We start from the raw sequence: 27,118 nt of genomic DNA on the forward strand, positions 1-27,118 counted from the left end.
ACCCAAGTGTGCCTAGTGAAATCATCAATGAAAGTTAAGAAATTCTTGTATTCAGAGAATGAAACAACTGGAAGTGGACCACATAAATCACTGTGCACAAGCTATAAAGGGGCTAAGGCGTGCCAAGAGGCACATTTTTCAAAACTATCCTGATGATGTTTTTCAAGTACACATCCGGAACAAACACCATCTCTACAAGATACCATAGAAAGACTTGTCACCATATTTTCCTTACATAGATTTTAAAGGGAGCAATAGTTTAAGTGGCCAAATCGCTCATGCCAAAGTTTGCTCAATTCATCATTATGAGCAACAAATACTGAAGGAAGAGTTGATGACCCAAAGTTGTTAAACTTATACAACCTTTTAAAATCATCGACAATTCCAGTAGCTAAAATCTGTCTAGGATCTCTTAGGTCCTTAATTACAACACCATGAGGTGAAAATTCAACGGCTTTACCTTCACTTGAATGATTTATCTGATATATAGATAGAAGGTTCCAGGATAAGGTAGGAACACATAATACATCATTAAATTGACCATTGTCTAGATGAATAGTTCTAGTCCCTACAACACTAAGAGATCTATCATCACCAATTTATATATTTTTGGTGTTACAATCATTTAAAGAAGAAAACATGGCTTTGTTTTTGGCCATGTGATATGAAGCTCCAGAATCAATGAGGCACTCATGAGAATGAGAAGAAGAAGATACATTTAGTGCATAACCAGACCGAGATGCTTGATAACTACATGCAGAAAGTGATATACCTGAAGATGAAGTTGAAGTTGAAGAGTGCTTCAAATGGATGTTATGCTTCTTCATTGTTGCTTCCAAGGTTTCCATCTTCTTAAAGCATTTGGATTCTAAGTGGCCATCTCAATTACAAAAGTTGCAATGCCTATCAGTCTTCTTCCCTTTGCTTTTATTCGCCTTATCATTTTGTTCAATTGATTTTTCATTTTGAGACTGAAAGTGCTTAGGACCCTTGATTGGTTTAGGACCATTCTTTTTAAGATGTTGCTTCTTAGGATTCTTTGAACTTGGTTGCTGCTAGGCGGCTAAGGCTTTCTTAGAAGAGTTTCCAAGATTAAGAAGACCAAGATGTAAGCATTTTTTTTGTTCTCTTATTATATAATCACTAAAGGCATCAAAAGATGGGGACGTGTAGTCTTGTCATTAAGAAATAAAGGCTTCTCTAGTATAATGGAAGGTGGAAACAAACATAGAGTAGGCTGGTCCCAAATTAGTAAGAATGGAATAGATAAGGCTACCATCTTCTTTCTTAACCTTAACACCTTCCAAGAGAAGTATAAGGGTCTTGAACTTGGACAAAAATTCTTCAATGGAAGAAAATTTATTGGGGTCCAACGTAAGCAACTCATTTTCAATTTGATGGGCTCTAATTTCATTTTTAATTCCAAAAACTTTATTGAGTTTTTCCATTGCTTCATTAGGGGTATCAAATTTTGTGATATGGATCCAAGGTCTAGAGAAATAGACATCCCTATCAACCCACATGCTTGATCTTGCCTATTTTCCCATTTGGCTTGCTTATCTTCATCTTTAGGTTTAGACTCTTGGCCTGAGACTATTCTATAAAGACATTTACTTCTAAGTAAATCCTCCATGTAGGACACCCATTGGAAGTAGTTGGTGCTATCAAGAATAACTTGGCATGGAATTTAAATTTTAACATAAACTGAAGCTATAGATCTTGAAACTAAGTGTTACAATGGAAAGATCTCGAAAAATTAGGCCAATTAAAAAAAACGGCTCTGAAAATGACTTCCAGATGAAGAAGTTATGGTTTTTTGAAGAAAAGTTGTTGCAGTTGTCGATGAAGTGAATGTTTAGAAGTGAATGATAATGTCACTTCTACAATGGTATTTTATGAGCTACCCACTAAATTGTAACTTAAATAAAAGATAAAGTGACTTTAGAATTATAAGTGACTCACTTTTTATAATGGGTGAGAACATTTTTACATAAAGTAACTTTAAAACATAAGCTACACGTGCTTTTTGAAAAAGTAACTCAACATAAAGAAAGACTTGAACCCAAGACCTCTATTCTCATAAAGTAACTTTGGACCAAGTGTTGGGCATGGAATCCCCCCAAGGCATGTTTTGGGGATCAAAGCCCAAGTTTTGACGTAATCTTGTTATAAAGACTTCGCGAATTGCGGGTGCGGAGCGCGAAATGTATGATAGAGTCACAGGGTTGTCCGCCCTAGTCTTATAATGTAATGTCGGCCTACCCATTGTCCGCAGACCATGGGATTGTATAAATAGAGTGAGGCTCTAAGTGTAAAAGATAACTAAGAAGGAATATATGCCAAGTAGAAGCGAAGAGCAAGAGTCTAAGTGTCTAAGTGTGTCTTGGGTCATAGAGTAGGAGAAGGCTCTGCAGCTGAGTGCGCAGAGGCCTAGTAGTCCGCAGCTAAGTGCGCGGACCCCTGCAGCTGAGTGCGCAAGGTGGAGTCGAGTCTGTAACCAAGGAAGATAATAATAAAGAGAAGTTTTATCTTAATTCTGTGTATCTGTTCTTGGGTTATTACCTGTTTGATATAAATTGCAATTATACTATTTATTTACTGCACACACTTGTATGAATGATTTATATTGCTAAGTATAACTTAACACATACAAGTAGGCTAAGGTAATCAACTAACAGTGGAATACTAGTAAGGACTTGGGTACTAATATCGTTCAGCCTCCGAGTACGGTTTCGCGAAGGCAGCATCTCACGCTGCGAGGTACGGGTAAGTGCACGTAGCGATGTGTGCGTAGGGTCGAACCACGAACCACTTCTACTCATCAGACATCTCCAGGGTGCAGAAAGCTGGTTCTAGCACCCTCCCATACTACTTCGGGTGAGACCTCAGTCCGCGCTCAGCGGAATGTTGCCAAAAGGGCCAGTAGTACCGGGATTTGTTTGGCTAAATCACCTCTGAACTTGGGTCAGGCCTCAACAAGCCAACAAATGGTTCCATTGCCGAGACCAGGATCTGCATAAGGGATGTCTGATGTCATGTCACTGGAATCAGACAAAGAAAGAAATTGAAGAGTGGCTAGACAGAAAGATTCACGAGTTCGCGGTGCAGGAAAACAAGAATCCGTGAGTATCGAAGGAACAATGGTTAGAGCACTACTTATATAGGGAAATCCATGAAATTTTCTTTACATCCTTCCCCTTTGGGTTGCACGAGAGGATCACGAAGCTAGCAGACAGTCAAGGAAGGTGTAGGCTCGACAAACCAATTGTGTGGACTCTAGAGTTGGTGCACAGACTAGAAGCATCGGAAGATAAGAGTGTGCTCTGTGGACCAATGGCTCGATCGAATTATAGGAGGGTTTATCACTGAGTTCACGGTAGATACTTCAGTCAGCTACAGCGAGGCGGAATGAAGCTTCCTCAAAGGACCGCGAGGTAAGTACGTTAAATATTTGAACAGTTGGATTAAAATTTTACTGTGTGAAAAGTGGGTTATGTGAATAAACTGATGTTTGGGGTTACGTGAAGTGGGAAGATCTATAGAAACGAAGGTAGCACAGAAATAGAAACTAGCCCCTTGATTTTGTCATGCCTCGGCGAGAAAGCGAGGAAGAGCTCGTGAAAGTCTCACCAAGAAGTGCGATAAGTCTGATCAGGCAACGAATGCCACGCATACCACCCCCACCACCAGTTTCACCATCTTCACCCCCATCTCCGCCCACACCACCTCCGCTACCACCACAGTTCAATATGGCGAGCGCAATAAAGTTGCGGTGTTCAAAGGAGTAGGGAACGAAGATTCGGACCATTTTTGGTTCGTGGTAAAGGTTGTACGGGAAACGCAAGGAGTCATAGATGACAACATAAAGAAGGCAACGTTGGTAAGCGCGTTGCAGGATCGCGCACTGACATGGTACATTAAGTATTCTAATGACAATCCAAACACAGGGATCGCGGATATCCAAGCTGCTCTAAATAGGGAATTTAGTAGGCCAAAATCAGAGACATAGTCGATTATCGGGTTTAAGGAAATCACGATGCTTCCGGGCCAGACCCCCTGGGAGCTATATCACAGACTGAAGGGTATGATTCGCAAAGCCAACATGACCTTGACAGATGGGCAGCACCGCGCATGGTTTGTAGCGTCACTAATGCCGCATTTAAGGACCGCGCCGTCATAGCAAAAGCTATCCAATCAGGCTGAAGCTTTGGAGATCGCAATGAGACTGCACAAGACCCCAATACAAGATTTTAGCCTGGGAGTCCAACAGATCCACACGCAGTTGACAAACCTGTGTCTGGAGATGGAGAGTTTGAAACAGGACAGGACAACTCGCCTAGAGGCGCGTGAGGAGGTATGGTGCATAAGGTGCAAAGGACGGGGACATGAAAAGGACCATTGTCCAGTTTTCGCGAACTACCTAGCAGGAGGAGGGCCAATGCCATTGAGACCAGAGGCATAAGCAAGACCAAGCACGACACCTACATTATGGTGCGTGATTTGTCAGTGGGAAGCATGCTACAGATAACTGCCACTTATTACAGAAGTATATGCAGGCATCCCAACAATTGTTATGTAACTTTTGCAAATAAGTAGGCCATGATGAGCGCACCTGTAGAGTTATGAATTGATGATGGATCGGACTCCTACCTACAGAGTTCAGACCAAAATGCGAGCCCATGATTAAAATGCAGGGATGGTGCACACTAGATTTCAAGGGTGCAGACGAGGTCGAGGTGGAATGGGACCAGGAAGGGATCGCGGATAGCTAATATATTACAATTGCGGAGGGCCACGGCATTATGCCCACGATTGCACAAATCTGACGAGAGCATCATGTCTATATTGTACCCATTTTGATCATGAGATGGAGGACTGTCCCACACTAATAGCGAGGTTGCATGATAAAGGAACACTCCAACCTCCACCGACTCAGAACCTGCAAATGATGAGGTCTTAGCCACGCGAAGAGGACCTGAATGTAAACATCGTGCTCCGAAGTGGTATTACGACAGGAGATGACAAGGGCAAGCAACCCGAAGAGAGTGCTTGGGTTCGCAAGGCTCCTACAAAGGAAACAGAGTTCGATTTGGAGTGCACGAAGGAGACATTCATGGAAGCTAGGAAGAGCTTCACAGAGGCCTCCACTTCAGGTAGTAAAGACAAACTAGAATCGAAGATGGACCCATCAATTCTTACTACCTTTCTGGAGACATGCATGAAGTTGCTATGTGACAGCAAGGCTGTGAAGGGACTGCAAGAACTCATCACTAGGTGTGTTGGGTCTAGAGAACCGTGTGTAGTCCGAAAGCTCGGGAATCACACAACGCGAACAGGAAGGGAGATGAGATTGACTGCGCAAATCGGGGAAAATGAAATGGATCAAGTGATTCTGGATTTAGGATCGGACACGAATGTACTGCCAAAGCAGACATGGGAGCGCATGGGCAGGCCTGCGTTGCAATGGTCTCCTATATAATTGCGAATGGTGAACCAGCAAAAGATCCTACCGATGGGAAGATTGCAAGGAATAATGGTAGATATCAAAGGTGTAAGCGCGCTTGCAAATTTTGAAGTGACAGAGATTGTCGATGACAACAATCCCTATCCTGCGCTACTAGGAATAGATTGGGCCACTAACATGAATGGAGTGATAAATCTAAAGAAGTGCAAGATGATTTTCGAGAAAAAATCACTATGTGTAGTGGTACCTTTAGACCCTGGGGAAGGATTAGGCTACACAGAGCCAGTGTGTGACGACGAGAGCGATGACGACCTAGATTGTATCTACAAAATCACCGCACGAGATCAGGACTGGGTGAATCCAACAATGGATGGTAGGATTTCGTGGGAGTGCAAAAGCTCCTGCACCTCATGTTCGGATGAGGAAATAGAACAATGGCAGAACTAGTAACACGAGGTAACCACGCTCAATTACAACATGATGGTAAGATCACTGCGTTGCGTAACAAAAGAGGTAAGGGATCTGCCTATGTAGGACGGGTTGAGTGAGGTGGATGATTTCCTGAACAAATTTGAAAGCGAGGTGCCAGAACAATAGCTGTTCGATGCTCTGAAATGGGCACTACGTGCTACGCCCACAAGGTGGTGGGGTACGCGCCAGTAGCATTTTGAGGACTGGAGCGAATGCAGAAGGGTGATGCTTATATGGTTTGGAAAGCCTCAGTTGTGGATGGAAGCTGGGTATGATGGATGAAACAGCCTGCATGCCCACCTCTCCAAATGGGTACAGGCGTATGGTACGCAACCTGAATGAATGCACACTGTCCTCACGATAGTAAATAGGAACAACAAGCAGGAGCGGGCAAGACGAGGGCGTGAACGACGAAGTATGATAAGACCAAGCACGCCAAATATTATCTGCAGGGAAGCCTTTGACAAGGTGTACAAAGTGCTGAACATGGTCCACCATGTGAGATGCACTGAATGGGACCTACGCATACCAACAGTTCTATGGGATTATAGGACCATGTGCAAAACCCTGACCGCGCAAGCACTTCCGAAGTTGAAGTATGAAGCAGGGGCTGTAATCCCTATGGAGGATGCAAAGCCTAGTTTGTGCATAGTAGCACCCGTAGATACAACGGTTCGCAAATCCCGAAAAGAAAGAATCACACAGCCGCAAGAGACAGAACACATGAGACTTGAGGAAGAAATCCAACAGGGAAATCTTAGACTTTGCGAACTTGAAAAAGAAAGGGTACGGTTAAGAGAGAAAAGCGCTTTGATAGACATGAAGGTCAAAAAGATGGAGGACGAGATAAAGGAAGAGTTTTTCGCCAAGAAAACTAGGATGATAAGGCAAGATGCGTATGATCATACTGACAAGTCTGAGCACTATCGTCGTGAATTGGTTAGTCTACTGCCTTGGCTTGGACCGCATATCGCCAAACGTAGTGACCAAGGTAGCGCATTGCAAGTAGTAAAGTGCGTGATGCCGACCACAATGATGGAAGGTGGGGATTCTCTGTGAACCATGGTGGAGGACAGGATGGAGTCCCACACGGGTGGTGCGACCACATGACTAGCCGCGGGAAGGACAATCTTAGCGCTCCAGGCAGTTGAAAGGAAGCACGGGACTATAAACTATTCTGCCCGAGAGCTATGCGATATTAGGGATGTGCGCAGAAGCAGAGCATCATAGGGTCCGCGTCCATGAACGGAGGGCTGCGCTGCCGCACGGATTGGCTAGAAAGTGACCATTGAGGTCACTATTCACGATGGGATGTGCGACTTGAGGCCAAATGGAGCAAGCGGCGGGCATTTAAGACGCAATTTATGGGCAAGATTTGGGAAAATCTGCCACCAAGAAAGCATTAATGGACCGGAATTGGGGGGAACGGTCGAATTCGAATTCAAAAGGCGCTATAAAACACAAAGGGCTGCTCAACAAACAACACTTGGTCAATTGAGAATTAAGCGATTGAGCATTGACAGCCAAGTGATAATTGAGCCCCTGAGTTCACGAGTGACAAAATATAGCCTAGATACAATGATCGCAACTAAGGATGGTTTGAGAATTAAAGAGGTAACCGTCGGCGAGGCTGCGTAGATCCCAATGGTGGAGGATGTTCCAGAAGGTGCCAGGGTTGTGGTAGAGATCCCTAAATCATCGCATACGCCAAGACCCAAGAAGGATAAACAGGCAATGGCTCCAGTACGCGTGTCCTCGAGGAACCTGTTGCGTAGCAAACTATCGATGGTAGAAAAAGGGAAAGCTGTCACAATAGAAACAGATGAGGAAGAAGAAGATTTGCAGGCCCTGATCATCGCAGAGGAAGAAGACGAAGGCATGGAGGAGGATATTCAACCTACATGCTCTACAACAAAATTGCCCGCATATGTCCCTCTGTGGAAAGGGAAGACCAAAGTGCCGAAGGACCTGGATGAAACCAAGAGTTCACTCCAGACCCCGCTCCTCCCAGACGACATTGTGTTTGAAGGCACACACCTGGGCCGCGTGCCAACCATGAAGTTTGAAGATTGGGACCTCGCTGACCATGAGAAGTTCCCTCACCTGGAGACCGGGAACCTCATGAAGCAGAACACTACGGGGGTGGTGACAACATTAGAGCCGCGGAAGTGGCTGCGCAGTGTGGAAAAGGCCGGGCTGCTGAACTTATTATGGGTGCCACATTTCCACCGCGCACCCATAACCATTTTCGTCATCAGGCAGCTGCTTTGCCTGGTGCATGATGGGTATCTATGGTTGGAGGAGCCTATCCCCATCACGGTAGACCTCATTCACTACATTTCTCGGCTCCCCTGCAAAGGAAAGGACCCTGTGACCATAGCCGAAGGAAAGGGCAGTGATTTGGCCCTTGCAGAAGCCATGAAGATGAAATACAAGCTGGAGAAGAAGAAGAGGGGCTACGCCATCTCCAGCATCAAGGAAAAATGGGTATGCATAGCAACCCAAATCCTGGCTAGCAAAGTCATGAGGAAGTGTTGCGCCAATGAGGTACCGGTCCCGGTTGTCGCATTGGCTGAGCAGTGCACAGAGGGGGTCCAGTTCAACTGGTCTGAATTCCTCTGCGAGGAATTTTTGAAAAATTGTCGTGAAGCCCAGGAGCAGGGTAAAACCTTCCACTATGCATGGTTGTTGTTATCCATATTGCTCGTAGCGGGGGAACTACCGGAGGATAGTCAATTCCCCAGCATTAACAGAGAATTATCGGAGGCCACGAAGTATGCTTTGCTCTAGGCCACAAAGGACATGAAATGGATACGCGACACCAAAATCTTCTAGGTGCTCATGGAGATGAACATCCGGATGTGGATCAACCGGAAGCCACACCTGTTGCCCATGGTGTACAACAGTCTGCAGAGTTTTGCAGACTTTAAAGCTGATATGCACAACATTTTTATCAGGGCGCGTAAGGATCCAGCGAAGTAGTGGACGAAGCTACCTTTTGTAGCCACTGATGATGCCATTTTTACTGTCTTGGAGACATGGCCTCCGGAATGGCACGCCCCAGATCTTGCAGAACTTGAGCGGATGGTAGCGCAGAAAAAGAAGGACGATGCAAAGCTGTGCATCACATAGTTGGCCGAGAAAAGGTGAAAGGAAATAGCCACAGCTAAGGTAAGGGCAGCGCGAGAAGTGACATAGAACGCTGTTGAGTAGAAGAAGGCCGCAGAAGCAGTAGCAGCAACACAAGAGGCAGAGGTAGCGACCGAGAAGGTGGATGAGGGTCAAGCAACGCCCTCGCAGGAGCAGGAGGCAGAGGAAGCAGAAATAGCAGAAGGGAGCACGGACCCAAGGACCGCGTCCACATAGTTAAAGCGCCCACACACAATAGAGAGAGCAGGACCGAGGAAGAAGGTCAAGGCCTCGAAGTTGGCCATTGACCCGATCACCCTAACCGAGGGTGATCTCCATGACATCAGCGAGACAGTGTGCGATGTCACCAATGAGGCTCTTCAGGATTTTATGCAGGAGCACCAAACTGTGTTGGGAGCCCTCAGGGCACAGTTGCAGGAGTTACAAGTGCATCCCCATCAAGTGGGTACCCTGTCCACCCACCTCCAGCAGGATCCTCCGCAGCAGAGCAGATGCTGCGCGCATGGATGGAAAACACAATAGTGTTGCCGGAAGGGGCCTTAGTAGCAGCGAATGAGGCCGATAGATTTTCAGTTAACATGATCAAAGGCATTGGCCTTAATTTGGCTGCCCTTCCATGTGAGACACTATATCTGCTACAGGATGGGATAATGATAGAACTGCGCGCTAGGGAGAGCCGCACGATCCAAGTTCTCAGCGAACAAAAGATAAACATGGAACAACTCAGTTTGCAGTGCGACGAATTGGTGTTGTAGAATCAACAGTTGGTGCAGGTGGTAGACGACGCTTGCCGACGTGTCCCGGAGCTAGCCATCCCAGCAAACTTACCAGTAGAGGTGCGGATCCACAGGTTAGCTATAGGAGTCCACGAGGCCAGGGAAGAAACGACCAAGGTTCAGTTAGAGTTGAATCTTCAGATCGCCGAGCTACGGTTAAAGGCGCAACCATCCACTCCTCCGGAAGTCAGAGAACAATGTGCTAGTGCTATCATAGTGGGACTAGAGGAAATCGGAGGTGCAATGTGAGACTGTACCAGCATGTTGGAACAAGCACTTGAGGTCCTCACAACTCTACAGGAGGACCCCAACATCCAGCGCTTGGAGACAGAAGTGCGAGAACTCCAGCAGCAATACGACAGTGTCCGAGGAACTACGCAGACAGTAGTCCTCACCCAGAGGCTTGCGAGGATGCAACAAGCCAAAGCACTGAAGGAGCAGGTGGATGTGGCGTGACACAAGGAGGCAGTTCTCAAAGCACGCGTTCAGTCATGGATCAACGAGGCTTTCACTATCACAACAAACATCAAAGGAAAGCTTGCACACATGTAGGGGATGCACACATTAATGCAGAGAAGCACCCTAGAATCAGAGGTCTCGGAACAGAGGATGCAACAGATACAGCAAACAGCAACTCAGTGCGTTGCAGATCTCAACACAGTTCGAGAACAGTTGGAGGGACTTTGCGTCGACCGAGTGACTCGAGGGCGATTCACATTATTTGTGTTGGGGGCCTGTTGGGCATGGAATCCCCCCAATGCATGTTTTGGGGCTCAAAGCCCAAGTTTTGACTTAATATTGTTGTAAATACTCCACGAATTGCGGGCACGAAGCACGAAATGTATGATAGAGTCACAGGGTTGTCCTCCCTAGTCTTGTAATGTAATGTCGGCCTACCCATGGTCCACGGACAATGGGATTGTATAAATAGAGTGAGGCTCTAAATGTAAAAGATAATTAAGAAGGAATAGACGAAAAAGTAGAACGGAAGTGCAAGAGTTTAAGTGTCTGTGTGTGTCTTGGGTCGTAGAGTAGGAGAAGGCTCTGCAGCTGAGTGCGCAGAGGTCTAGTAGTCCGCAGCTGAGTGCGTAGGGTGGAGTCAAGTCTGTAACCGAGGAAGATAATAATAAAGAGAAATTTTATCTTAATTCCATGTATCTATTCTTGGGTTATTACCTGTTTGATATAAATTTCAATTATCTTGTTTATTTACTGCGCGCACTTGTAGGAATGATTTATGTTGCTAAGGATAACTTAACGCATACAAGTAGGCTAAGGTAATCAACTAACAGTGGAATACTAGTAAGGACTTGGGTACTAACAATGTTCGGCCCCCGAGCAGGGCTGCGCTAAGGCAGCATCTCAAGCTGTGATGTGTGGGTAAGTGCGCGTAGCGACGTGCGTGCAGGGTCGAACCGCAGACAACTTGAACTCATCAAACATCTCCAGGGTGCGGAAACTTAGTTCTAACACCCTCCCATACTACTTCGGGTGAGACCTCAGTCCGCGCTCCACGAATTGTTGCCGAAAGGGCTAGTAGCACCAGGATTTGTTTGGCTAAATCACCTTTGAACCTAGGTCAGGCCCCAACAAGCCAACACCAAGTGAGCTAGTTTAAAATGTTAGTAAATTTTGGAAAAGAGGAAGGGGTTTTTTTTTTTTAGTCACTAAAGAATTGGAGTGCGTGCTTACTTGAAAAAAATAATTTTACCTACAAAATAAAAAACCACACAACCCAACATAGACATGCAAAAAAAACCAAACCTTATGGATTGAAGTTAGCTTTCACTAGAAACTAAATATTTTCCTCAATGTTTCTGATTTTCCAAGATCACACTAAGGTGTGACAGAAAAGAGCATACGCATGAGAAAAATCCTTCCTTTCTATTTCTAATTTGCCCAGATCGCACAGAGTCGTGGGGCAAAGAGCATACGCAGAAATGAAAGGTATAGATCCAATAATAAAAAACAAAGAGATAAATAAATCGAAATAAACATAGAGATGAATAACTAAAACTTCAAATAAAGACTGTATACCTCCAGATCTTAAAAATGACGTAGTTATGGCTACCAGAAACCTTTTCGTGTGAAACAAAAGGGGTTCCTCACCAGAACAGATGCTCCTAACACAATAGAGCAGTCCTCTTAGCCCAAAAGCAGCCATAAATACTCAATCTAGGAAACAAAAGTTAGATGCAGTTGTACCGGCTTCGGATTTGGATCACCAGTGGATGCGGTCGTTAAATAGCTCTGATACCATGTACGAATTTACAAAAGTACATAGTAAAGAAGCACACTTTACCTAACTCTACACTAGTCCAAGTTATACTTAACTATTTCCTTTTTGTCAGAATATCCTAACAAACCTATCCTGATTTTTAAGCCCATGCAATGCCATCTCACTCAACTATCGAACTGACTCCTCTAGTCATTGCTTAGCACTGCTTGCTCAATAAGTGAGAAATTCAAACTTTCTGGCGGAAAGTTCTCTGAGGAGAAAAATCCACTTCTACGTCTCTTCGTTCTTTTCAATCGGATTTCTGCCCCGCTAGAAACTGCACCCTTCAAGCACTTCACTAAGGCTCTGCATCACTCCCTCTACCTCTGTAAGCTCACTATTTTGAAATCATTCCTCTCTGTCGTCTCACTCAGAGAGAGATTTCTATGGATCTGCTTCCCAGCAAGGACTGCGCAATCCCTTCAAGGGGATTCGAATTGCTGCCAAGTGCAGCTTTTGGCCTCACTGCTCAGCACTAGATACCATGTGAAAATTCCTACACTGTAGGAACCCCTACTGCAACAAATTTGAATCTACTTCAGTTACTTGATTTTTAATATAACTTAACCAAGTTATTCTTCTTAATACTGAAGCAAATTACTTCTATAGCCTACACTAATTAAATATTTGATCTTGTGAAACACAAAATATAGAAAAGAACAAGATACATAGGACACACTTACTTTTGGACACAATAGTCCCTGGAAAAACCCAATGTGAGAAAACTTGCGCAACATCTTTGAGGGTTTATTATTATGCAAGAGAAATATCTGAATACAAATCTAAGATGCTCATCTAGAAATCCTTTACAAAGAAAATACTGGCGGAAAATCTGAGTGAGTTAAACCTCACTTCACCCAGCAAAATTTTGGCTGATTTGGCACAAGATTGGCTAACCCCGATTATTTCTGCCTTGGCTCCACGTCAACCCTGCATCACCTTCTCTTCCCTTTGCATCAGCTCTCCCAGCTATTCCTGCAGTTCCGACAATTCTCGATAATTCCCGACAGTTCTGGTAGTTTTGGATTCTACGTGACATGCAACTTTTCTGCGTCAACTCTCCTGGCTACTGTGTTACCTCTATGTCATCTCTCCTAGCTATTCTAGAATTTCCCAGTAGTTCCAACAATTCCTGGCAGTTTCGGTAGTTCCCAGCAGTTTTGGCTATTCTGACAGTTCTAGATTTGTGTGACAGGCATTTTTTCTGCATCAGCTCTCTTGGCTATTGCACTGCCTCTCTGCAAGCTCTCTCCACCTCTCTATCAGTATTCTCTGGAAAGTCCTTCTCCCATATTCTCACTACCCCTCTGTTGCTGAATGATCACTTAGTTCTAATTTCTCAGCTTCCTAGCCCTAGAAATTGAATTCTAGATCGATTCTCTCCCTCTATGTGTGTTTCCAAATGAACCCCAAGCCTCCATCTTATACTTTTCCCATTGAGTCTTCAACGACCGAGATTAAGTCTCTAATCAATAGCTAAGATTAAAACATGACTTGATCCGCCTTCTAGATCATTCTCACCCTTAATTTGATTAATACCCATTAATATTTTAATTTCCCTAAGTTTAAACTTAGGAACTCCATTAAAAATATCAATTATTTTAATAAAATACAATTCGGTAGGAATTTCATCAAACGGTTTCTGGGTTCTTTATAAATCATGTGCCTTGGCCTCTCCACCAATTTTCAAGGCTAGAGCACTTCCGATGCTACCAAAAACTAATAGTGTAACCCTCACTTAAGAGTTCCAGGTCAATCTCTTACCACTGTCATCTACAAAGTGTAACATATCATGGAGAGTTCCATTGTCGAGATATTCATAAACACAAAGGGGTTTCCCATGCTCTACAAAGTTATTGTATTGCCCATATTGCAACTCTGCTATATGGCTCAAGAAGAAAGCTATGTGTCTTCAACCTTTGAGTTAAACAACATGAAAGGTTTCCAATTATATTTCAGTCCATTGTTCCATTGTTCTATGACTGTATCTTTTCATCCATATTAATCAATCAAGATTACAATCACCTATTGCATTGGCATGGTTTTTCTTGGCAGAATTGAGCCATTGGAGTGTTCCAAAGTGCCCACGGTTTCAACCTCCATAAGTGATGAAAGGGGAGGAGAGGAAAGTGTGGCCCTATTCAGAACAAGGGGTTTTGGTGCACCATCTAGCCTCTAAAGTGTCTTCAGTGGAAACTAAACATCAAATCATATCCTCTAAAGTGGGCATTGTACTCCAAAGCATCCAAGGCATCACCCGCGAGAAGCTCCAAAGTGGACACTTAAAGGGTTGTCCCTTCCTTCAAAAAAGGAAGTAATCTCAAAGTAGATCAATGTGCCTTGACAGGCCAACTCCAACCCCATGTCACCATACAAGTGTTCACATTAGTGCTACAAAAATTATTCTGAAGTATTACATCCTACACTATTTCCTAAGATGGATGCCTAAAGGGGTTCTAAAACGAGTTGCTCAGGTTTCATTGCCACATTTAAGACTTTTCAAAGGGATCGGTCCCTTCAAACCATACCAATTTTTACACTTTCACAAGTCGACCATGTTCCTATCAGTTTATATTTTGTATTGAAAATCCAACCCCACTTTATTTGTTCAATAACGTTAAGAACAATTATAGTTTAACTCCAGCAAATTGTCAACAAACTCTTAGGTAGGTCGGCCTTGCTCCAAATACTATCACACATGTATATATAATCACATATTTTCCTTTTTAGTTCTTGATCTGCTAAACAAAAAGGTATTTTGCATGTATAATTTTGTCCCAGACCTCCATATCAGCACTCATAGACAACGATCTTCTTAATTATTCATCTGTGTGCACCTTAGGGTACTTGTTGGTTGCTATATTTTGATGGAGCAATCCATGACATCACATATTTTACCACAGAGATGATGTTGTTTTATAGCAAGCTCCCCATTAGCCTTACACCAGAAATATAAACGATTTTTATATATCGCAACAAGAAGCATTAACATATGAAGATGTGGCAGACCCTAAACTTTGTCCATTCAATCCATTATTTTTTCTTTTATGGCAGATTTCAACCAAGGATCAAACATGAACACATCAAATGTAGCAATTAGATTCATCCTTACTCCTGTAGCTTCAAAATTTGCCAAGAGGAAATTTGGGTTGTTTGGTTTACTTGACATGAATGTTGTAGTGGATGCAATTTGCTTCTTTGGAAGCATAGATCCATCCTCTACACTTCCTTTATTGATCCAAACTAATCTTATATGTTGCAGTCTCTAATAGTCTTTGAAATGCTTGCCTGAAACTTCAGATCTAGGCCAACAATACCTTGAATTTAAGAGTAATGCTAAGCCTGACTCCTCCATAATTGAGTGTTACTCTCAGTGTATAATCTCATAGTTATTTTGTCATCATTGGAGAGAATATGCATTAGGATTAAGTCGTTAGGGGAGTTTTGAGGTCTAAAATGGGTCTCCTAAGGAAATTATAAAATAATAGTGGAAATAATAAAATAAGATTATATTACATCATCAAATTTTAGAGGGAAAAAAGAAAAAAACTATTTTTTCAACTCGTATTTTCAACTTATCTCCCTATGGGTTTACTCAAATTTCGAGCGACAACACTCGTTGGATGTAGAATTTGATTCCTCATCCAAGGAGTACCCATGTTGCATACTTTTGATGGACCCTGCTACACGAAAAATGAGAAATACATGAAAAATGTGATTGCAATCACGTTTTTTCATGTATTTCTCATTTTTCATGTAGCATGGTCCATCAAAAGTATACAACATGAGTACTCCTTGGATGAGGAATTAAATTTTTCATCCAATGAGTACTCCTGCGTGAAATTTGAGTAAAACCTTAGGGAGATAAGTTGAAAATACGAGTTGAAAAAGTAGTTTTATTATTTTATTATTTTTTAATCTTTCTACTTTTTTTACTCCAAAAATGGTGAATCATCCCCCATGGTTGACATCATCATCTTGAATCATATTGGTTCTTATAAAGTTTATTTTGGTTGTACATTTTTCTTAGGAGGCTGATTTTAGACCTCAAAATTCCCCTAATGATGATGGAAATTTGATCACTGCCCAAAAAAAAAAAATTGTATGCTTGAGTTTTGCTTCTATACTTTTGCACTGAGGGAAGCACAATGCATTCTACTACCCAGGTGAACGTGGGGGTGGTTCATCAACTCTTTGTGTAGCAGTGCATTGAATAAGGACACTAGCCCAACCCATCTAAATCTTAATCTGACATGCACAAGCTATAGGATGCATATATCAAACTTAATATATGCAATCTTGAGGTGCATGTCAGTCCCAGGTTATGACGAGTTTGGGCTAATTTGTATGGTACTATTATATATGTACTTTTGTGTGTACAATTAATGAAAATGGAAAAATATTAAGATGTAGGATGATATTAGATCACTATGCAACAAAAGTAGAATTACAATTGGGCTCTCATTACGAGCTGGTTATGTAAGCAACTGGTTTATAACAGAAAGTGTTTAACTTCTAGATATGTAAGTAACCCATTTTATTAAGATTTTTTGAGTTAAATAAATTCTTATATTCCTTCATTAAGTAGAGATCTCTACTCTTTATTAGGTAGAGATACTTCATTCCAGTGAATAGAAAGAAATCAATTGAAACAGAACTGAAATTGTGCTCTACCTTAAGAGCATCATATAACATATCTGCTTGCATGGGAGAGACTTCATGAATCTATAAAAATGAGAAGATGGAATAAGTAATTCCAAACCCCTGAGAGTTACTTGTCCATGTATTTGCAAAAAACTAGTCAATTGCAAATAGGATTATTCAACTTCAAGTATGTGTAGAATCATATACTAATTTTATTTTGTTATATGTGTTGAAACATAGTAGAAAAAGGTTTTTTGTCAGCATACTGATAATAAGATATCAAATTGTTACCCAGGTTAAAACTGATGTACTCCACTGTTTCGTGGCAGGTTTATCTACACATGTCTTGGAATCGGCATTATTATGTGTGTGATTACTTGTATTGGTCATGTTGTTGTGGAGATTACCATGGGTTCTGCCTTTGATATGTATCATGTGTTTTCAATCTGTGTGCAATATTTTCATCTTGGTGCATACTGAAAAAATTGGTTTCAACCCCACAAATTAGAGAACATTTACTTCTAAACAAATCCTTTATATTTTATTGCTTAAGCCTCAAGATATTTATATTCATACTATTGTAATAGAAAATTAAGTCTGAGAGGTCAGGATGGATGATGCTAAATACTTCATTTTGATTTTGGTCTAATTATAATGTTTGTTGTCCTTCACTTGAACATAGTATTCCACCCTCGTAGTCCTTATCATTTTAGTGGAAGTGGATTTGGTAGGAGACATATTATTTAACCATAACTGGGAAAAGGTGAGGTTCTTTAGGAAGACTTACAGTTGCAAAATTATTGTAAATTTTTCAATAACACATTCATACGAATATTATCTAATCTGTCTCCCTTTTGTATTGTAGGACATTTCGGATGATCCAACTGGAGAGTTTGAAAATATTAAAGAGTTTATAGAACATAACATTGACATATGCAAATCGGTTGGTCTTACAATATTTATTATCCAGGTAAGGAATTCTTCAGTGATATTTAAACAACTTTGATTGTATTAATTTAATATGAATGCTTGGATCCATTATATCTTAAGTCAGCATCATCTTACTTTTTAGATTTGTGCATAGAATCCATAATCCAATATCATTGGTCATAGCTTAGTGCAAAATCCCTAATTTAGGTAGCAATAAATCAACCATTTTCCTTTAAACTGGCTTAATTGTGTTGGCCTTTATGGGCTTAAAATGATTTCAGTACAAATATGCTTCTTGTTTTCTTTAGGGTGTTGATGTCTAATTTGTTGATTTTCTAAGGTAAATAAACATTAAAGCCTTTGCACAAGATCTTTATGACATGTTTCAGGGAAGATTTATATCCAACTAAACTATGCATATTTGATTCTTACTTATTTTTTTCAGTTAAATTATTTGAGTTGTTGAGTTTTGCACTTTAGTTTGTTGATTTTCAGTAGTGAGTTATTTTCTTATGAGAACAAAATAGTTTTCCCATGTAAGAAATGTGTGAAAGTTTTTTGAAAATTGTGTAAGACTCACTTTCGGCCATAATTGACCTTGTATAATAGTCATTATTCTATATCTAGGTTTGGCTAAGGCTAGCCTTGTGTATATAGGCTCATAACCCCTCTTGGGGAAAGCACCCTACTCTTGAGCTGTGAATAAATACACATCACTCATTTGTAATTTTGTAATTCATCATTATGTAGGAGAGAAAATTAGAGAGAAAGCTCGATGGCGTGTATTGCTAGGGTTTGTCAACTTTCAGGCGCAAAGCAGGCCGCTGACACACTGATAGATCGCAATACAGCAACCCATGGCAACTTTTCCTTTTGCCACAGGTCAGTCCTAGCTATCCTGGTGGAGGGGATAGGCTTGCTCCTCCAGGTCTCTCCATGGAAACGAATGAAAGACCTCACCGAATACCTAAAAGAGCACAAAAACGACAGACACCCTGTTTTTTCAACCAGACTACTGATATGGATCCGCTCTGCTCCAGAAGACGGCCTACAAAGCACCTACGGGCTGCTATGCATTGGCTTTGGTGCTTGGGGCTTCACACCAGAGTCAGCGAGGAGGATAATCAAACCTGGAGACCAAAGAACTGCAAGGATACCTACAACTGATGAACATGCTAACACCGCCCTCCAGGCCACCATTCTGGGCTACAATGGAGTACGCGAAATAACAGAAGACATGCAGGACAAGGTAGTAATGCTGCCAATCATTTGGTGGCACTGTGCACCCGGAGTTGAAACAACAAAGGCAGAGCGACCCACACATCGGGCATGGATGACCTTTCCCTACCTGAAACAAGGCTCTCCTTGCAGATCTAGACTGGGGATCTTTGCTACGGGCAGCTCGATGGAGGATCAGCACTTGCGTTGGCCAGATCTGGCTGTCTACAAAACTATTTCCATTGCTTTCCATCAACTAGCAGACCCTAGGATAAAGGGTAAAGGGGAACCCTCCTCGATGGTCATGGCAATGTAGAAGAGGGTATGGGGCTTCCGTTAATGCGTAAAAGAGAGCCATATTGGGAAGCCAGATGTAGAAGAGGATATGGGGCTTCCACAATGGACATGGACGACCTCTCCCTTTCTGAAACGAGGTGTTTTTTTATAGATCTGAACAGGGGATCTTTAATCAGGGCAGCCAGACGATAGATCGACCCATGTACTGGCCAGATCCGGTCGACCACAACCATTTTCTCCCTGTCTTCTACCGGCTCGATGGCTCTACGACAAATGATAAAAGAAAATTCTTTCTGATGGACTAGGCACAGCAGAAGTGTGCCTGGGGTATCCATCTGCGTCCTCTATTTTCAAAACTATCACCACTATGCCTGTTGGAGCCCCTTCCCATTACTGACACGACAACAACCATGCGTAAAATAGAGCCAGATTGGTTGCCAAACCGTGAACAGGATCTCATTGATGATAAGATTTGCATAGACACAACACTGGGATGGGCAAAGCCCTACCTGGGAGGCCTCATGGAATGCGCAGGCGGGCATCTGACAAAGGGCAATGCCAGGCACGCTACAGAGGCAGACTCGATACAGATCTTCATCAAAACGTTGGAAGGTAGTCATCTCTGCTGGAGGCTCCGGAAGGGGATGAGGATTCAAGACTTAAGGCAAGAAATACAATTTCACCACGGTATACCAGCAAGCAGTCAAAATCTAATTTATTCAGGACACAACCTGCAGGATAACCATACGCTTCAGGATTATGGCATCGTAAAAGATTCGACTATCATAATCAATCTGCGTCTGCGGGGTGGATGTTCTGGAACCAGCACAAGAAGCACAGGCTCTTTTAAAGATGCAGTCAAAGGAAAGGCAAAAACACAAACCAAACCAGCAACAATGGTCGATCTACCAGGGCCCTACATCGTGGAACAAAAACCTGAGAATCTTGTCCTCACAGTCTCAATGCCTGAGGTAAATGGCTTATATTCAGATCTCTATAACAATGCAGTTATATGTAGATTTAATGGCTTTTGGCCAAAATCTGATGTTTTGCACCAATGGATATATGTTGCATGGTCACCAAATTGTGAAATATATCTATGTCCCAAGGGGTTTTTCATAGTCAGATTCAACACAACACAAGAACGGGAACATATCCTTAATAAGGGACCATGGTTCTGGGGCAATGTTGGGCTCTTCATGACCCCTTGGTTCCCAGATTTCGATGCCAACACTATGGTGGTATCAAAAATGCCAGTTTGGGTCAGGATGCATAACCTCCCATTACACTTTTGGCATCATAATGTATTAATTGCCATTGGGAACTCCTTGGGAAAATTCCTAAAGATTGATGACGACAGACTTACAAGGGGAATATTTACTTTTGCCAGGATATGTGTTGAAGTAGATCTCAGCCAGGGATTACCAGACAATATCACATTGAATTTCAACAACTCACAGTGGACCCAACCATTAGACTACGAAAATACAACTTTTCGATGTCGTGGATGTTTACAAACAAGCCACCTCCATAGTGCCTGCCCACTGGCCAAAAAAGACCCCAAATGGAATAAGAAGCAACAGAAAAAGCCAAAAGGTTGGCAGTATACAAACCCCCTAGAAGAAGAAGCAGAAATAGCAGAAACAACAGAAAACAAAGCAGAATCAGATGCTCAAAAGGGCCAGAACAACACACAAAAGGAAGAGAAACACCCCACCAATCTCTGCAACCTCCCACAGCAACAAGAGACCCAAATGGAAGTAAGTGGAAGCAAACGAGCTCACGGATCAGAAGGCTCTGACTCAGACAAAGAATACCCCATAAATCCAAATGAAAATCAGCTGGCCATTGTAACATCCACTCCCAACACTGGAGGTTGGCGAAAAGTGGAAAAGAAGAAAGGTAGAAAAGAATAGGCACAACTGTAATTTTTTTTTTTTTTTTTTTTTTTGTATCCTGTGAAAACAGGAACAACTCATATGCATATGCTATTTAGCATCTACAACATGTAATTTTGTCTCATGAATAAAATTACGATTTTTCCAAAGGGAAAAAAAAATCATCATTATGTAATCCTTTTTGTATTCTTATTTAATTAATTTGTTTAAGGGCACCCTTCGTGTTGTGCTTTGTTTTGTTCATTGGTTTCTTTATCTTTTGAGTTCACTTGTACTTAAATTATTTCTCTGTCTATGGTTGTATCCCTATTGGTTAATTTATCTTCAAGAGTTGGGCTCTCCTGGTGCTAGTTTATTTTGTTCTCAGCACATAATTAGAATTACTTGTTTGGTTCCATTAGTTTCTCTCCCTCTTTGTCTCTTGTGAATCTCAGCACAGTATCTGCTACCTCACAAACTAGCACACTTTAATGTTAAAGTCCAAAATTTTGGTACTACCCTATGGGAAACTAAGAGGGAGGTTGATGTCAGCTCACCCCAACTCTCTTCACTTTTTAGGTCATTTCTTCTCCAACTCAAGGGGGGATTTCCTAAGGAAGGATTGCTAAAGCTTAGGAAATAAGGGCTCAAGGTGAAATGAAGGGAAACTTTAGCAAAACAAGTGTTGTGGTACAGGAAAAATGAAGAGATCGAGCCTAATGCCTACCCATTGGGCATGGACTCAAAGGATAAAAATATGGGTGATTCCTTTACATATGACTAAGGCATGAAATAGCTGAATGAACATATCTACAATCTTCCTTAGATTGTTAATATGAAATGTGAATATACTTGAGAAACAATTTAAAGCTAAGCTACATGTAAGAGGTTGGTATTAAGAATTCAAATTCAGGCATGTGTTCTTGAGAGGGAATGTAAGGACCTAGAAACTGGACTCTAAGAAGAAAAGAAAAGACACAACTCTACTTTGGTAGAATTCAAAAACCTTGAAAGGGCAAGGTACATCCTTAGATTTGCATGCACTCTCATTTTCTTCTACTCCAGTTATAATGATAAATGTTGTGTTGATATTTTCCTATGGTCTTGTAAGGTAGAGTGAATAATGATTAACTCAATTACTTTTTCTTTTGAGGATGGAATCACCGTTAAGCATATTTCTTCTTCCCGATGCTTTTAAGAAGTTGTAGGTGTGTTATTGCTTTCCAGAATGCTAAACATAATATTATGTTCTTATTCTTGTTCAACATTTTAATGCTACATTGTGCTTCTGCTCTTATGTGCATGAAACTTGAAGGTATCAACTTTACCCAAACCAATGATTGTAGCAAGGGAAAAAAAGGGTTCTATTGTTTTTAATGATGGAAGGAATAGGTTTTGTGCCCTTGAGTCATTATTTTGTTCTTCAAAGAAGAGTATGAGTTTCCTCTGCATGTTCATATTTAGAGTTGAATTGGTGTAGGTTGTTTCCATAAAAAGTTTTAGAGTGTTGGAAATGTGGCCCTTAAACTAGGGTCTAGAGAATTTACAACATAGGTTTGATGGGGAGGGTTTTGGGTTGGTTGATGATAGGTAGAGGCTTTGATTTGTGGCATGTAATGCTTTCCCTCTTCCTTGGGCTTTGATTTGTGGCATGCCATGTTTTCCCTCTTCCTTGGCCCTCATTTCTCAAAAGAGGCAGGTTGAGACATTTTTACCTCAATCTTGAATTATATGCTTACATTTGAAATATAGATGTCCCACACTAAATATGCATGGTATGGTCCTGAACTATAATTAATCATCAATTTAGCTATTAGTTGTTCGATGAAGTTATTTTTTGTAAAATTATAATAAGATATTAATGCTAATGTTCATTGATAGGTGGTCTTCATTGGAGGTCACAAACAATCGGGTACCATAAAACTTGAAGAAGGGGATCGACATCCTTATGCCGTTTTGAATTGTGAACTTGTAAGGAAAAATATCTTGCCATATGCTCTGAATATACATAAGATACTTCACAGGAGGCCTTTCCTCATCAAGAATCTTGAAAATGTAATGTGAAGGTTTTTGCAGTCCCTTGAGCTTTTTGAGGACAATGAAAGGAAAAAACTTGAAATTTTTACAACACTCACTCTCTCAAAAATTATCTCGGTTTTTACCAGAAACTGTTTTTCAACCATTTCTCAAATACAACCATGTTTCCAAGGGGATTGTGCTTTCATTCATCACAAATTTTTTCAAGGAGTATCTGGTTGAAAACAACCTTGATGATCTCATAGCATTGTTGAAGTGAGGGAATATAGAAGATAATCTTCTTGATTTGTTCTCAATACAAAAACACACCACTGAAGCTTTTGCAAAACACTTCAGGTGGGAAGATTTTTTGTTGGAACCAAACTATCTACTTAAAGTCACATGTTTTTGTTGTCGATTGTTACTAACATATGTCTTTTTTACTTTTTGTGTGGCAGTAAGGAGGGTTTGGATGCTCTTGTCAAATATAATGAAAAGAAAATGTTTGATGTGAAATTGAAGGACATGAAGAGTGCATTAACAACTTTGATTGCAGAGAATGTTGATATTTCAAAAGTCATTGAAACTGTAAAGCAGTGCCATAAAGAGTCAAAGTTACCTGATATTGAAGTAGTGCGTATCTTATGGGATGTTATTATGGATGTTGTAGTGGTATGGAAAAAAACAAAAAACAAAAATTCAAATTTGGTGTTGCATCAAGTTAGTATTTAATCTTTTCTGACCATGTACTATTCTTTGTTTTTACCGTATGTGTTATGCCTCATCATATCATTAACAATTTTATGGATTTTTACTAAATTTTGAAAAGTATTTTCTTCTTGTTAAGTTTTTAATATGTTTACAACTTTTAGTCAATATTAGAATCTAATGGGAAAATGGGTCCATGGATAATTGTTTTAAGTGTCATCCCCACGACTTGCATTTTGCTACTTTTAAGAATCATGTTTTGTTACACACTTTGATCCTTTCATTGATGTGCGTGAGAAAATAGAATGTTTCAATTTCATAGACAACATTTGTTAAAATCTAATGCAATTGTGGATACTTTATTTTTTGCTCTGGATATCATGTTTTTTCTTCTTGCACATGTTTGTTTTGTTTTATTGATGTATATATAAATATTGTTATCAAACTATCAATTCAGTAGATTATTTTTTTTGGAAATTAATTACAGAATATATACAAATGCAGTATTGAATCCTTCAACCTGTGTTTCCATGAAGGTTTCATTCAATGTAAAGTGTGAATGTCTTTTCTTGGCCATAAATATGGTTACACTAGCTTTTCTAACATATGATACACTTTTTAAAGTCTTTCGTTGATGTGTTTTCATTTTATCAAACTTGGAATTCACAAGTCAATAATTTGTTCATGCTTGTGCTATATTGGATGTTAATTCAATTTTCCATCAAAGGTGCTACAAGGATCAAACTTGACAGTCAAAGCGTGCATTTAATGTCAAGAGCTATCTCCTTTGGTACGAGGGAATTACTATCTTTAAATTGCATTGCTTGTATGTAGTATGTGGGGATTAGTTATACATGCAATGTTTGTATCCATGGCTTTCCATCGAGCATGTACTTTTTTTCCCATGGAAATTTTCCTTGGGGAAATCCTTGAGGGGATTCCTCACATTCCTATGAATGGAAACCATGGTAAATGTTGTTGGTGTATATGTTGTACTCCTAACCCAGAGGGACTTTGTGAGACTTGAACCCATGACCTCTCTGCCTTAAAGCTAGTTGATTCAAATCAATTGAGCTAACCCACTGGGTTACCATAATGTACTTATCCATCTGACATGGATATTTTCCTTTTGCATGTAAAATGACAACATATTTTGTTTTTTGGTTGGCATTTGGAATTCATTAGTTTTCTGGTTATTTTATTTCGAGTCTTAACAATTCAGTTATTAGAAGTTTTGTACATGATTTTTTTGGAAATTGTATGAAGCTTACATATTTTACTAAAATTATTCTCTACTTTGTTGAATTATGAGGTTAAGAGACGGGAAAAACGCCTTGACAATTTATGTACAATTGCAAAACTACAATTGGAGATAATGTACAAGATTCAAATTCAATGTTATGAGGATGCTATACTCATGAAATTGTTTCCTAAAATTATGAGATCTCTCTATGACGAGGAATTTCTTGCTAAAGATACTATTCTTATGTGGTTTTTGCAAAGGCAGTAACCCAAAGGGCGGGTATTAGCAACCTGAAATTTTTTTATTCTTTGTTTTTTTTTACCTTCTTGTTATGAATAAATGCAATTAATTTAGGTTTAGACAAATCTAATTGTATGATTTAGAGAGTTTTGAACTTAAAATGAGAATTGAAATTCTTGATTAAGCAACTTTTGGGATTTCATAAAGCTAATATTGTTCCTATAGTTTGAGTTTTGTCAAGGTGAAAATAAGATCTAATGTGATTTTGGGAATTTCAGGCAAACCTTTGTGAAGTCACTGGAACCTTTTGTGAAATGGTTGGAGGAACCTAAAGAAGAAGAATAATGTGAACTTATATTAGAATCTTGATTATGACTACAATAGTTGGAGTGGCGGGGGTAGGGTGTTGGGAAGGGCGGTCAAGATGTTGATTGCAATTCTGATATATTGTGTTCAGTTGGTATATCAACTGCTTTACATAGATAATAAGTTTTCTGTTGAAAATTTATGATATCCTAGTGCTATATTCATGGAGTATGGTGTCTTAGCAGAATACTTTAATTGGATTCTATTGGAATTTGCATCGTGTATAAATTTATAATTGTTGTTTAGTATCTATAGTTTCCCTTGTGATTTTATTATTTTATAATTTAATTAAATTTTTAGAATTTATAAAGTTTCAAAGTCTAATTCTTTGAAGGGTGTTACCTCAATTGAAGAGCACTTGCTTTACAAGTAGGTGGTTGGTGGTTTGATTCCATCATGCCCTAATATTCATGGGGAATGGTGATGATCAATATTCATCCATATATATGTATCAATAATGAGGGTCGTTAAAGGGCCATCATCAAAAATCATTTTTTTTATATGAAATGGTGACAATTAATTAACGTTGCCATATATATGCATCAATAGTGAGGGTCATGAAAGGTCCATCATCATAAATCACTGTTGTAAATTTGGGATGCAAACTTGGGAACACAAAAAGAAAAAGAAAAGATGTAAAAAAAGACATAAAACAAGTTGCACAATGGGGCTAAAAAATGGTGAAACTAAGGATGCCATATTGGATGCAAAAAATGATGCATAATCAGATGCAAATTCAGACTCAAACTTAGACACAAAATGAGATGCAAATGTGGACACAAAATGAGGCAGAAAAATGATGCAAATTTGGATGGCGAAAATGATGTAAAATTAGACACCAAAAAGGATGCAAAATTGGATGAAAAAGTGGACATAAATAATGGTGCAACATTGGACACATAAATGGACACAAAAAATAGTGCAAAAATGGGCATAAAACTAGCTCAAAATTGGATGCAAATTGAGATGCGATGTTGGATACAAAAAGTGATGCAAAACTTGGTGCAAAAACAAATGCAAAAGTGGACGTAAAAAATGACTCAAAATTGAATGTAATAGTAGACATAAAATGGGATGCAAAGTTGGACACAACACATGGATTAACATAGGATGCAACTATAGATGCAAAATTGGATGCTCAAAATGATATAAAATTGGCTGCAAGAAATGGTGTTAAAAATGATACAAAATTGGATGCAACAAATGATGAAAAATTTGGTGCAAAATGGGATGTGAAAAAGGGAGACAAATAAACGTAAAAGTGAATGTAAAAAATGGTCGAAAAAAATATGCAAAAATGGGCACAAAAATGGATGCAAAATTTGGTGATAAATCAAATTAACACATGGTGCAAAGATAGGCACCAAATCTGGTGCAAAACTAGGTACAAAATATAGAAGCAAGAACTAGTGTAAGATTAGATGCAAAACTTGTGTAAGA

The 27,118-nt window shown here is 40.4% G+C and overlaps 1 pseudogene across 1 annotated transcript in view; it reads left to right on the forward strand.

Annotated features, from left to right (window-relative positions):
* The window catches only part of LOC149160699 (uncharacterized), a 43,798-nt pseudogene extending 18,141 nt beyond the window's left edge, over positions 1-25,657 (forward strand). Inside the window, exons 3-7 of the transcript XR_016261468.1 lie at positions 17,649-17,753; positions 22,987-23,478; positions 23,580-23,841; positions 25,142-25,351; positions 25,591-25,657. The product of XR_016261468.1 is annotated as an uncharacterized LOC149160699 (transcript). The remainder of the gene's footprint in view (positions 1-17,648; positions 17,754-22,986; positions 23,479-23,579; positions 23,842-25,141; positions 25,352-25,590) is intronic.
* The last annotated feature ends 1,461 nt before the right edge of the window (positions 25,658-27,118 follow it).

The sequence above is a fragment of the Pinus tabuliformis genome, chromosome 5_2 (assembly GCF_031772625.1).
Source record: "Pinus tabuliformis cultivar Carrire ecotype Pingquan chromosome 5_2, CPIR1, whole genome shotgun sequence".
In the NCBI taxonomy this organism is placed as follows: domain Eukaryota; kingdom Viridiplantae; phylum Streptophyta; class Pinopsida; order Pinales; family Pinaceae; genus Pinus; species Pinus tabuliformis.